This window comes from Ailuropoda melanoleuca, chromosome 18 (assembly GCF_002007445.2).
Source record: "Ailuropoda melanoleuca isolate Jingjing chromosome 18, ASM200744v2, whole genome shotgun sequence".
NCBI classification, from domain to species: Eukaryota; Metazoa; Chordata; class Mammalia; order Carnivora; family Ursidae; genus Ailuropoda; species Ailuropoda melanoleuca.
The window spans coordinates 30,673,499-30,686,782 of NC_048235.1; positions in this window are offsets into that span (position 1 = coordinate 30,673,499).

The window sequence follows — 13,284 nt, forward strand, 5'->3', positions numbered from 1 at the left end:
CATCTTTTACCCAAAATTCAACTCTATTGGGCTTTCTGTATTTTCTCTGGCAGCCCTGATGGAGAAATCTCCCTCTAAGGGTGTGGGCGTTCCCAGTGTCGATCAGNAAATGTTATTCATCTTTTACCCAAAATTCAACTCTATTGGGCTTTCTGTATTTTCTCTGGCAGCCCTGATGGAGAAATCTCCCTCTAAGGGTGTGGGCGTTCCCAGTGTCGATCAGTCAAGAAGTGGGTTCTCACTCAGGAGAAGGGGCTGGGAAACTGGGCCTTTGTACTAAGGTCACTGCTCTTGGTTTTGCTTTCTTGGGTCTATAGGTCTTTGGCCAGACTGGTCGTAGGAGAAGTGACCTCTGGTTCATTGACGTGGAACAGGAACTAGGCAGGAAGCCAATGAATTGGGCATTACTCTCAGGCTGATTTCCCCTTTGTTGGCCCTGCGCTTTTAGTCAAGCCACATGACATGTTCTGGCCTGGCGTCTGATGGGCTGGGAACATTGAACTGAGGGCACAGTGGGTGTGTGGGCAGCAGTGCCCTGTGAGGCCACTGTGAAGTGGCAGTGGGTAGGTGGCTTCTGGGGAACTGGAGTTGACTTTGGGGACACTTCTTTTTAACTGTCTCTCTCTCCTTTCTTTGGGGAGTCTTCCTTTCTTTTCAGTCTTAGAGGATCTGGGCTCGAGCTTTAAAATAATTTTCAATATTTATTTTTTAAATTTAATTATGGTGAAGTTCACTTTTCTTTTAGTTCAGTCCTGAATTGTGACAAATGCGTAGAATCATGTACAGCGGCAGTCTAGACACAAAACAGTTCTGTCACCCTCCCACCAAATTTTCTTGTGCTGCCCCTTTGTAGTCAAGTTCTCCCTCACCCCCTCCCTGGCAACCACAATTCTGTTCTCCGCCCTCTAGTTTTGCCTTTTCCAGAAGGTCATTTAATGGGATCATGCAGTAAGTATGTAGTCTTCGCTTCTGGCTTCTTCTGCTTAGCGTGATGCATTTGAAATCCACTCATGTTCTTGTGTCAATGGTTCATTCCTGAGTGGTGATCCACTGTATGGACGTGTTCCTGTTTATTCCCTCACCCCAGGATATTTGAGTTGCTTCCAGTTTGGGACGATTATAAATAAAGCTGCTGTAAACAATGGTGTACGGGTTTTTGTGTGAACGTAGATTGTCATTTATCTTGGATGCACACCCAGCAGTGGGATTGCCAGGTGGTGTGCTAAGTATACGTGAAATGTGATAAACTCTCTGGGCTTGATTGTTATCAGGGGAACTGATTGTTATCAGGGGAACTGATTGTTATCAGCCTCCCACACTTTCCAAATGAGAGCTGCTTGGCTTTTTTACAGATGGGAAAGTGAAAATGGAGATCCAGAGGGGTCAAAGGACTTGCCCAGAATTTCAAAGAGAGTCAATGTCGGGGTCTAAGCCAGAACCGGGGTCTCCTAGCTCTCAGGTCACTGTTTTGTATCTTACGGTTTCCTTCACCATCTTTTGGTGCAACTTTATTTTCCTGGGAGACCCTTTTGGGGACACATTAGGCACCACCAGTGAGCATCCACTGATAAAGGATGTGACCAAAAGGATTAATCCATTTGGTGCGGAATACCAAGTGGCTCTGTACAGCCATGTGCGTGAGCTGAATCGCTCTTCAAGGGTTATGAGAGTGCTTCAGATGGCTTGCCTTGGTCATTTGGCATGGTGGAGTCATTGACAACCTTATTCTTGTATGATTCATCTACAAATTACTCTTCGGAGATCTCCTCAAGCAGAACTGACACACAACTGGTTTCCTGTGTTTTCCTTGGGCACCAGGTACTGTTGGCTTTGTCGTGTTCAGTTTTGATGACATCATCCCCCCTGTACCTGCCGTTTGGGATTTGAGTCCTGTCCCTGAAAGTTCTGATCTCGGATAGCACTTCCTTTATCTGCTCCAGGTTTACAATCAAAACACTGAGTCCTGATACTCCCTGGGAATCTTGGCTTTACCACAATTCCAGCTTTTGAACATTTCAATGGAGGATTAATTGTTATTCATGTGGTCATTGCTATGTAGGTCACTTTTTCTTTGGAGCAAGTTGATGGGATTTTATTATCTGTGGAAAGCAGCCACACCAGAATGGAGAATACTTTTGATTGATGATTTAGCTTTAAAATTGTTTCCTATTTAAGTAAGCCTCGTGAGGAGCAGATGACCCCAGAGAGGAACTGCGTGCTTATCTGGTTGTCTGTGTACTTTGTAGAAGTGTGTGTATCTTGAAGAAAAGGAGAGGGGTCTTTTCTTGGGTCTAGATGTCTAGCGTGGGGCATATATCAGGCGGTCCCAGCTCCACAGGCTAATGGCTGGAGCTGAGTCAAGCCATGGCTGAGTGAATGTTTTCAGTTGGATTCGTGCAGGCCCCAAATTAGATTCAACAAATAATTATTTAGGGCTCTCTGTGTGCCAGGCCAAATGCACTAGATACTTTCATTTATATCGTCTGGGGAATCTCTAGGCAAGGATAGGGAAACCTCACTCACAAAAACGAAATAACTTTCTATGTCAGATTTTTCTTGTAAAAGACCAGTTAGGGGACGAATGTCTTCTTCTTTTTTTTTTTTTTTAAGATTTTATTTATTTATTTATTTATTATTTATTTTTAAAGATTTTATTTATTTATTTGACAGAGAAAGAGAGAGCCCAAGCAGGGGGGGCAGCAGAGGGAGAGGGAGAAGCAGGATCTCCGCTGAGCAGGGAGCCCGATGTGGGGCTTGATCCCAGGACCCAGGGATCATGACCCAAGCTGAAGGCAGACACTTAACCAACTGAGCCACCCAGGCCCCCCTATTTTATTTTTTGGAAACAGAGAGAGTGCGCGCACATGTGCATGTGTGTGCAGGGGGAGGGGCAGAGGGAGAGGGGAGAGAGAATCTCAAGCACACTCTGGGCTGAGTACAGAGCCCAACGCAGGGCTTGATCCCATGACCCTGAGATCAGGACCCCGACATCATGACCTGAGCCGGAACTGAGAGTCGGATGCTTAACTGACTGCGCAACCCAGGTGCCCCAGGGCACGAGAGTCTTTTAAACAATGAGGTCCTCTGGTGCACTTCAGATGGAGAATCCAAAGGGGAATCTGAAGTTTGGAGGACTATTTACTCTGTCTAGGGATCTCTGAATGCCAGATCTTACAGAATGGGTTAGACGAGAAGAAAGTAGAGCCTGGTGGTGAGGATTAAGGACTGCAGAGTCAGGCTGCCTGCGCTCCCATCCAGCTCCAGTCACTGCAGCGAAGCCTTGAGCAAGTAGCATTTAGCCTCTCTGGGCCTCAGTTTCTACATCTGCCAACGGGGGCAGTGATGGCTCCACTCATGAGGTAGGGAGTAGGTGATGTAACTGCAACCCTTCAGAAACATCAGCTAAGATCACAAAGCCACAAGAAGAAACCTCAGACGGTTTTTTCTAGGAAATGCCACAGCTGAGGTTTCCCTTGAAGCCTTGGGGAGGAGGCTTCTGAACACTGACTCACAGATCTGGGAAGGTGCTTCCCCAAATGCCCCCGCTGTGTAAACAGGGGTCCCCATTGAAGGCAGAGTGGGGGGGGGTGGGAAGTGGCATTAGCAGGACGGTGGCAGGCTGTGCAGTGAGCAGGGGGCCCTCCCCTCCATGTCCCCTCACTAACCGTTCTAAAATTGGGTCAGAATAGGATTTATTCTATTTTATTTTAAACAGTGAGGCACCCCAGGTTTGAGGACATTGGGACCCAGATGGCCCAGCAGTCGCCAGGGGGCATTCTGGGGAGGACAGGGGTGTGGGGGCGGGTGGATGGTGTGCCCTGGGACCAGAGAAGGGAGGGAGTGTCCCTTTGGGTCTCGGCAGGTAGCCAATGGGAGGAACTTCTCCTGGAACCTATCCTTGCACCTCTGTCTTCGGGAATCACCAGGGAGGGGACTAGCAGCCTGCCATCACCTTCCTTCCCCTCACCCCTTTTATCCTGTCCATTAATGCTCGTATGCATCGTCTTCTCAAACCTTCTATGGAACGTCTTCAGGGAAATGAAAAGTAACCCCCGGCAAAGATGTAAGGACTGTGAAGCAAGCAGCAGGAACAATGCCTATTTTTGTTGCAAATGCCCTCTCCTGGGGCCTGTCCCTGCAGTGTGAGCGGGAATAATCCAATTAACAGTGGCACCCAAGGGCACGTCTGTGCTACTGTTTCAAGGACATAAGAGCCCTCTGTATCAGACTCACCACAGAGGAAGAAACAAAACGTACTTGGAGCACAGAGGAGAAGACTCACTCCATCCGGGTGGTGTTGATGATAATGATGAAAATTACAAGGAAAGAAAGGCTTCATGGAGGAGGTGACACGTGAGGTACACGTGGGCCACTGTCCAAGGGCAGGGGAGTCAGGCAGGAGGTAGAGGCTAAAGGCCACACCGGTGGAACCTGCAATCCCCTCCTCCATCAGACACCCTAGACTGCACTCTCAGATTTGGAATATGGAGGTGGTGAAGGTGAAGAAGGTATTTCAGAGAACGTTGGGCTATGAGCTGGAAGGAGGCCACAATGCATGTACAAGTGGGGAAAAGCAGCCCAGGGAGGTAAAGTGATTTGTCAAAGTCACACAGCTAGGCAAGTGCACGGTCAGGGCTGGGGAGCAGGGGGAGAGCTGGTGGGGGGTTTGGAAAGAAGAGGGAGCAGCACCCAGACTTGCTGTGCTCTCTTCCTTCTCCAGCACACAGCCTTTGCTCTACAGTGAAGCTTATATGTGAGGTGATGGAGGACTGGTAACCCGAATGGCTGCTGAGGGGCTGGAATTAAAATGCCTCCAGCGAGCCAGAGAAAAAGGGTCCTTTCTGGTTTCTGTGGCCCTGGGACTAAACTGGACTCATGAATGATCTCACTTTGTTATTAATACCAGGAGGTTACTCTTTCTTGCTCCTGCAGGGTGTATGTGTGAGTGTGCATGAGTGTGTGTGCCTATGTGCATGCGTGTGCATGTGTGTGTGCTTGTGTGCACGTGTGTGCTTGTGTGCGTGCATGTGCATGCTTGTGTGCATGAGTGTGTGCTTGTGCGCGCGCGTGTGCGTGTGTGTGCATGAGTGCGCGCGTGTGCATGTGTGTGCATGTGTGTGCGCATGTGTGCGCATGTGTACATGAGTGTGTGCATGTGTGTGCACGTGTGCATGTGTGTGTGCTTATGTGCGTGTGTGTATAGATTTATGTTTGGGAGCAGAAGGAATTACCTTTGTAGAATGGGTCAGAAAAATGCTACTTTCATGTTAGACCATAACTGTCATTAATTTGCAGTCCTTTTTAACCTAAATGTTCTTTTAGAGACCTTTTTAATTTTATTTATTTTTAAGGTACGAGGAGGGTGAGGAGAGTTTGCCTCTTCTTACTTCTTTGCTTTGACGCTCCAGTCATCCGGCTTCACGGGGGCCCAGCCTCCGTACAACTCCAGCCCGGGCCCAGGACGGGTGTAGCCTTGCGTCCTTGCTCTCGAGGGCACGACGTTACATTGACACCAGCCAAGGGCAGGGTTGACTTACGAAAATACGAGATGTGAGCCTCATGCTTTTTGTAGGATGAACTTGACAAAAGTGTTTTCACCATGAGTTCGGTCTTCATTCCTGGCTTCTGGCGGTTTTATCTGAGAATTTCCACTTTCACGCAGAAACACCAAAGGTTGTGGGGGTGGCGGGGGGCGATCACGGAATTTACAAAATAGGAAGTGATCTGAAAATCAGCACATACTGTGTGAGATATGGTTGCTGACCTTTTAGGGCTTCCATTAATTCCAGGAACCTAAGACCAATTCTCCAAGTTATTAGAAAGGACAAGACAATATATCAAGCGCGGAATTAGGCAATCTGTATGGCAAAGACAGAACATATCGACAGGAACGAAATTAGTACAGACTACAGTGATTAAGCAAGGCTTTGCAGGGCAGGGAATTGAGAGGAACAGCGTGCCTGGGATACAGAGACAAGAATGAGAGTGATGTGTTTATTGTTACAGCAAGGCTTGAAAAAATGACGGAATACAGACTATTATACATGGTGTAAATCCAATTTGGGAAAATATGTTTTATTCATATGCAAAGAAAAAAGACTCTAAGCAAATGTATCAAAATATAAATAATGTTTATCACACAGCAAAGGGATTTATGGGTAATTTTCAGTTTCTTTTTTTTCACTTGGTATCTTCTGCTTACAATGAAATGATTTATTAGTATAACCAGGCAAAAAAACAAAGCCATTGTTGCTTGTTAAGAAAGGGATATGCTCGGGTGCTGGTGAGACATTGAGATTGCAGCTGCCCTGGGGAGGGTGTGCCTGGGAAGCCACACACACCAGCACTGCGCCGACTTGGAAGCCCGGAGAGACAGCTCTGGGCAGCAGGAGGACAGGGCCAGTGAGCCCGGTGGGCTCTGCAGTGGAGCCCCGTCCAGCACCAGCGAGCAGGGGGATCTGGGGAAGAAGGGCCTGGCTCGGAGGCTCTTACAAGAGTGAATAATTCAGATCCATGGGAATGAGACCCTGGGCCCCAGGCGGGTCACAGACAGGGAGAGGGGCTAGAGAAACGTGTCCTGGAAAAATAGGGCAATCACACAGGCAGGAAAGGGAAGACAAAGAATCTAACCAGGGACATCTTGGGGGCCCTGAGAGGCCCTGAAGTGACCTTTCCTATCTCTAGGATTGGATGCACGTGGTGAGAGTTCCCAAGTTGGCAGGCCTCTTTGGAGGGGGACTTTGAGGGATCAGTTGCTGATCTCCTGTGTATATCCACTAGTGGATAGGATCAGGAGGGAGGCGGAAATGAGATCCCATGACTGTCTGAAGTCTCCACCTGTAAAGGTGAGGCTATTCTCCAGGGCCGAGTTATCTACGAAGCTCACCTCAGCCAGTAGGACCCGGTTCTCAGAGGCAGCTGCTGCATGGGGGGACCTGAGCATGGGGAGTTGCATCAAGAGGGGACCCTGTGGAGCATTGCATGGCTATTTCCAGGTATGAAAGAGGAACCTCGGACACATTTTGCTTAGGGCGGCCTCAGTACTAACACCACTGCTCACTTGACTGGGATACATTCGCTCTGCCAAGACACACCTGTCCGAAGACCTAAGAAACACTGCATTTTCACGGGTAAAAACACTCTGACTTCTGTACAGTGGGTGCTGAAGGACAGTTCTGCCCAGAATGTAGGCGTGCAATCAATGAGCGTCCTTGGCATGAGTGTGATCAAAGTGAAAGTGTGACCCAGAGACCGGTCCGGGGGTGGGGGGCGGGGAGCAGAGGCTGGAGGAGCTTTGCGACTTACCAACAATCGCAATGAAGGATGAATAGAGTATTGATGGTTCATAGTCATAGAAGTTTTCTTGTTTATGTAATCTGAAGGACAAGAAAACCATGACCTGGAAAATCTTTTTAGCCAGAAGCCTGTGTAACAGAAAACTGGAAGGGTCGAACGGTCACATTGGGTTACTCCACTGGTCATTTGTGAAATTGGCCTCACTTTCTTGCTGCACCCACTGTCACCAAGGGGAGGCAAGAAGGGAGGCCCACAAAGCCCTTAGCCTTGAGGAGACGCAGCCTGCGAGGGGAACGCAGGCCCCAAGAGCCAGATGGAACAGTCTGGAGCCAGCCTTCCACACTTAGCAGCTGTGTGTGGATAGAGCCGGGAAGGCTAGCAATCTCTTCAGCATAAATTCCTACACAGATGCCTCGATAACTGAACTCCCTTGGATGGGATTCAAGAGCTCTATGTGGAATGCTGTTGGCTAGAAAATAAGACCCCGGAAGGTAGTGTTGAATTTCCCACCTTTCCAAGACATTCCAGCCGATTTCTCTGAGGGAGAACTCAGGCATTTCTGCCATGGCTTTACGTCCCACTTCTAGAATCACAGTATCTGTCATCGCTCTGCCTGCTAACAGATCGCTGAGTTTTCTGTGGAAGCAGTGAAATGAAAGCAGTAAGAATTTGCAAGCCTGAAAATGATTTTGCGAAGGAATCATTTTTCATGTGGTTTGCGCTGACGTCTTTTTAGGACTGGGAAGGGAAGGGATTTTCTTTTATATTACAATTAATCATTACACAAAAAGCATAGTAGGCACTTCATACATATTTGTTGCGTGGATGAGTTAATGAACCAAAGGGATACTAGTAATGTAATAATCAGACAGTTTTTTTTTTTAAGACTTTATTTATTTGAAAGAGAGCACGCATGAGTGGGGGTGGGGGGTGGTGGAGCTGAGGGAGAAGCAGACTTCCTGCTGAGCGGAGAGCCTGAATTGGGGCTCGATCCCCGAACCCTAAGATCATGACCTGAGCTGGAGGAGGCGTGCTTAACTGGCTGAGCCACCCAGGGGCCCCAAGACATAGTTTTTAAGTTTAAAAATACTCAAAATGATAATCTAGTCTGCTTAAGGATACCTACGTATGTTATAAAGGTGTATAGAAGTGTGTGGAGTGATATACCAAATTAATATAATTGAGTTGGGAGGGAGGTGCAGAGGGTAAATTTAACTGTTTGCCGTGTTTTATTTCTTGACCTGAGTGTTGGATACACAGCTGTGCTCTGCATTTTTCTTTTTCCTTTTCTGCATGTCTTAAATATAACATGATACATTTTAATTTTAAATAAAACTGCATTGAAAAAATATCTCTAATATAAAGATCGCTTCACCCAAGGAAAAAGTGGAGGGTGGAAAAGGAGTTAATATGCCTGTTTCCTCCCTAAGTTGGGCGCTTTTTTTCTCATGTTGCTCATTAACACCCACTCCCTTTCTTATCTGCACCAACCATTCTCTCTCCCTAGATTGTCCCTTGCAGCTGTTTCTAAGTAATTATATCTTCAACTACTGGCTAGAAGGAAAATACTTCCATCCATCAGTATGGAGGCTCTTGACGAGCTCCAAGTGACTTTATTTCTTGTAGTCACTACCTTCTAAGTAAAAGAGTGTGCACCCTACAGGAGAGGAGACAGACATTGGCTGGACACCAATTCTGTGCCCACATTCCATTCATTCCACATATCACCTCATAATCCTCTAACAGCCTGAAATGTAGGTAGTGGCTTTCCTCTATGATCTGAGCAATGGAGGCTCGGTGTGACTCAGCGACTGGCCTGCCATTAGGCGGCCACGGGAATCTGTGGCAGCAAGGGGCTCACACCCAGTCGGCCCTGTCCTGCCTATGCTCTTGCTCTGTGCTCCCAATGTGTGACCAGTGACACACATTTGGGAGGTGCTTGGAGAACTAAGAATATAAGCTCCAGAGGGCAGTGCCCTATGGGGGAATTGGTTCATTACCCTGGTGGTAAGCTCTGGTCCTGTGGTCTCCAAAGTGGGGTCCATGTACACCCGCGCTGTGCAAGAAGATGTGGCAAGGCAATGGCTTATCCTTTTAAAAATTTCTATTTCATTGTATGTTTTATAACGTATATAACGTTGTTGCAGTATTACTTGTATATGATTTATAGATAAATAAGTATCCAAATGTTGAAGGTTTATGCTCAAAAATATTTTTATTGATGAGAGTGTACAATTTAAAAAGTTTGGAGACTTCGTAGAGTCTGCTCAACTGAACTGATCCACCTTGTTTGGGACCAGCCGTTCTGTTAGTACACAAGTGTGAAATGGGCTCAGGTCTCCTTGTCTGGAGCAGTCCTTCCCGTGCCCAGTAAACGGGCATGCGGCCACGGAGACACTCTTGAGAATAATGGTGAAGACCTGAAGAACTGCAGAGGGGACTGGAAGCAGGTAGATGTCTCACTTTTCATGAAAGCAGATTTCACAAGGCCAAATTCCTGAAAAAAAATTTAGGATGGATTATTAAACAGATGGTATATGACCAGTTAGGGGAAAATCATGGTCTCTGGCAGCTAGCATGGGTTCACCAGGAATGAGTCCTGTCTAAATAAACTCATTTACTGTATAATACTCAACAATAATTTATTGGGAGAAATCATTCATTCATTCATTTTTTTCATGTGTGCATACATTCATGGTCCACTTGACAGGTAATCACCGAGCATCTATTATGTTTAAAGCCCTGCACTTGAATGACATCTAGCGATGGCTATATTGCAATCTCTGTCCCCAGAGAGCTCTCCTTTTAATAAAGGAGACAAACATGTACACACATAACAACAATAAAATAAAGTATTTCTTAAATGCCACATGGTGGTTATATCATAAACAAAGTGATTATATTACCAACAATGTGCCCAGCATTCAGCAAAAGGAGAATACTGTAGGGACCGTGACTCCTGACAGCAAGACCAGCCATTTCAGCAAGGAAAGAAAACATTAGAGCTCTCCATATATTTACTTTTTAATATAAAATTTTGATTTTCTATTTTGGATATGTTTTATATCGGTAGAGTCTCTGCTAGTGTCGTTGAAGACATTTGGGTCATATGATAATAGTTAGGTGACTTGAACAACCTAACTAGTTGAGCAACTCTACCCAAAGTGGGCTACTTAATGGAGCAAGATCAGCCCACGGAGACAAACGGTCCTCGGCCGTGGGCTATGTAACCTTCCAGTGTTCCGTTTGCAGACCTAGCAAGCATATTCACTGAACTCTGGGGGCAGGTGGAGCGTTACATGTATTCAGACGGACAGAGATCATAATTGCTCTCTCGAATGTTGTGTCAGGATGTCCAGATGAAAGATCCTGAGAAGCGTGGACAGATTAACAGCCCCCTTGGAGAAAACGAAATCTCATAATAACGGCTGCATTTACTGAGCACCTACTATGCACAGGCACCCTGGGGAGCGCTGGCCACGCGCGATCTCTTTTGGTCCTTACAGAAGCCCCATGAGGTGGACACTGTGCTTATTCCCACCCTCGACACTACCTGGGCTTGGGGCCCCGAAGGGAGGCAGTCTGAGCGATGTGGGGATTAACGCTGGAAGGAAGGTGGTGGTGGGCAGAGGAGGGACCTTCTGAGCCTCTGGGACACGCTGTTCTGGGAGGTCAAGGAGGGGTGGCCCACTCCCTGTCGGGGATGTCCGAAGAAGGACTCGGGCACTCGATGACCTTTAAGGTCTGTCTGTACTTTGGGTTCTATGAGCCCTTGTGAAATGAAGCACCCGCAGTCCGCGGCCTGTAGACAGTGGGTGTGTGGGCCATTAAAAACGCCACTGACCTGGCTTCGGGACAGCCTCTGCGGAGAAGCTACAGGTGGCTTCCCTGTGGAAACCCAGCTCCTTTCCGGGCAGGCCAGATCCCTGACCAGGGGGAAGGGAGGAGTGAGTGCGAGCCAGGAGGCCTGAGATTTACCTTTCCGAGGAGAATGAAAGAGCCTTCCGCCTTTATACCTTCGACTAGAAGCTTTAGATTCACTGTGTATTTGGCTGAATTGTGAACATTCAGCCTTTATCAGGATGGCTGACTTCCTCCCCAAACACTGCCTCGCTTAGGAAATGTCGGACTGTAAATAAATCAGACTGTCCGGCCACATCTGAAAGCATAAGCTGAAGATTTCAGGAGTCTAAATGCCCTTCGGGTTGCAGAATATTCGGCTTTTTTTTTTTTTAAAGATTTATTTATTTATTTGAGAGAGAGCGCGCACGGGAGCATGGGGTGGGGAGGCGTAGAGGGAGAGGAGAGCCTCCGGCAGAACCGCCCAGCGCAGAGTGTCACTGGGGACTCGGTGCTGGTTGGGGCCGGACTGCAGGACCCTGAGATCATGACCTGAGCGGATATCAAGAGTCTGGACGCCTAACCTACTGAGCCGCCCAGGTGCCCCCCAGAACATTCAGCTTTAAACATCATTATCATTCGATCAGAGGTGATGCTAGAATTTTAGGAAACCCAAAGTGAAATTCTCTTTCTCCCTCTCCCTCTCTGTCTCTCTCTTTTCCTTCCTCCTCATCTCTACCCACCCCACCAACCTCCCCGTTCATCGGATACCCTGTAGGAGAATACCAGTGATCAATTAACCCTCAACAGCATGACTAGTCTATGCTCACAAAGTTGAAGAAGCCTTGCGGTGGGGGAGTCTAGGATTTAGTCGGAAGACCGGACTCCAGCCTCAGTCACTAATTAGCTGTAGGACCATGGGCAACTCAGTATGCTGTTCTGAGTTGCAGTGTCTCCCTTTGTGAAACAGAAATAATAATAACTTCTAATGAGAATAAAAATCCCGGGATTGTTTTGAGTATTACGCATCATAGTGTATGTCATTATGCTCGCAAACTGCAAATTGCTCTACAAATGTACATTATCACCATGATTATTATAAGACGGAGACCTCCCGCTGGTTTGGAGGTTTTTTACAGAGGTGCGTATTTGGTGTAAATGCAATGTTTGTTTTATAGATCCTCGAAGGGTTGGGATAATTAGGTAAATAAATCTCTCTGCTAAGGCAGCGTGTGTAACGGCCGAACCAGGTGGTCTTTAACTGGCAATATGCACAGACAAGATACAGTATAAACTGTAAGGAATGAGATCACAGTGGGGATTAAGATGACTCCCCAGCTAAGGACAGTTCTTGAAAGCGTGTCACCAGACAAGTGCAGGCCCTGGATGGAGCCACATTGGTATGGTTGCGTAGGTCTGGCTGTCCAGAGCCAGGCAAGACCACGACAGGCGTGCAGCTGGGTCAGTGGTGTGGTCAATAATCCTGCAGGAAGAAGTCCATTTTTCAAGGAGTTCAAACCAACAAGCAAACAAATAAATGTGCATGTCTAGCTGAGTGCAGAAAAGTGACATTTTTCTGGAGGAAAATTGACATAGCCCATCAAAGCCTCAAAAATGTTCATGACTTTTGACTCTAGCCAGTCTAGAAAAATAACTGGGGAAGATACTAAGGAAATCATCACATGCAAGAGCACAAAGATATTAATTGTAACATTGTTTAAATAGGCAAAAAAAAAAAAAAAGGAAAAAAGAAATGGGGGAAGAATCTAAGTGCTTAGCAATAGGGAGTGGGTTAAATGAGCTCGCAAACATCCTGAGGACACCTCACCCTGCAGGCATTAAAAGATGACACAGATGGGCACGTAGGTGGCTCAGTCCGTTTTGCCTGTGCCTTCGGCTCACGTCATGATCCCAGGGTCCTGGGATCCTGTCCCATATCGGGTTCCCTGCTCAGCGGGGAGCCTGCTTCTCCCTCTCCCTCTGCCTCTCTCCCACTGCTCATGCACTCTTTCTCTCTCTCTCTCTCAAATAAATAAATATAATTTTTTAAAAAAATGTCTTTTTTTCTCATGTGAAAAAACATTTTTGATATGTTTTTAACAAAAGCAGGTTTCAAAACACCATGACTCCTATTTTTGAAACCATACA